We start from the raw sequence: 869 nt of genomic DNA, 5'->3' as shown, positions 1-869 counted from the left end.
GCTGTCACAGGAGTGAGTGCATTCGTGCATTAGGCCGCCGACTGTTACTACCAATAACTTTGAAATTAAGCCGGCGATGATACAAATGGTCCAGACTTCTGTCCAGCTTGGTGGTCTCCCCAATGAGGATCCTAATTTGCACATAGTGAACTTCCTTGAGCTATGTGCAACGTTCAAGTTTAATGGAGTAAGTGATGACGCGATAAGATTGAGATTGTTCCCTTTCTCACTCAGGGACAGGGCAAAAAGTTGGCTTATTTCTCTGTAGGCCAACTCAATTAATACATGGGAGGAGTTAGCTCAGAAGTTTCTCTCCAAGTTCTTTCCTCCTGCAAAAGCTGCTAAGTTGAGGGGAGAAATCAACAACTTTTATCAGAATGAAGGAGAGTCATTGTACGATGCATGGGAATGATTCAAAGACTTGCTCAGGAAATTCCCTCATCATGGTATTGAGAAGTGGATGTTAGTTCACAACTTTTATAACGGGTTGTGCGGTACTACTCGCACTATAATTGATGCAGCAGCAGGTGGAGCTTTCATGAGTAAAGGGGCGGATGAGGCATATGAATTGTTAGAGGAGATGGCTATGAACAATTATCAGTGGCCTGCCGAATGAGACACCTCACAGAGAAAAGTAGCTGGGGTATACGAATTGGATGCTATTACTGCTTTAACTGCTCAAGTTGCTTCATTGACAAAGTAGTTGCAACAAAACAAGATCTCAGCTCAAGCCCAGTCTATACAGATGCAAGCAGGGTGTGAATTATGTGGAGGGCCTCATTTGTATGAACAGTGTACAGTGACCAGCATGTATGGTAATATGCTAGTTGATCAGGCTCATGTACAAGCAGTTGGTAATTTTCAGAGGC

General features: G+C 43.5%; 1 non-coding gene across 1 annotated transcript; it reads right to left on the bottom strand.

Annotated features, from left to right (window-relative positions):
• Window positions 1-343: 343 nt before the first annotated feature.
• LOC133799043 (small nucleolar RNA R71) lies at window positions 344-450 on the bottom strand. Its single transcript, XR_009876251.1, has one exon. It is a non-coding gene; the product is annotated as a small nucleolar RNA R71 (small nucleolar RNA).
• Between the last annotated feature and the right edge of the window lie 419 nt (window positions 451-869).

The sequence above is a fragment of the Humulus lupulus genome, chromosome 8, assembly GCF_963169125.1.
Source record: "Humulus lupulus chromosome 8, drHumLupu1.1, whole genome shotgun sequence".
NCBI lineage: Eukaryota > Viridiplantae > Streptophyta > Magnoliopsida > Rosales > Cannabaceae > Humulus > Humulus lupulus.
Note: the sequence above shows the minus strand (reverse complement) of the source record. Positions and strands in the feature narration are given on the sequence as shown.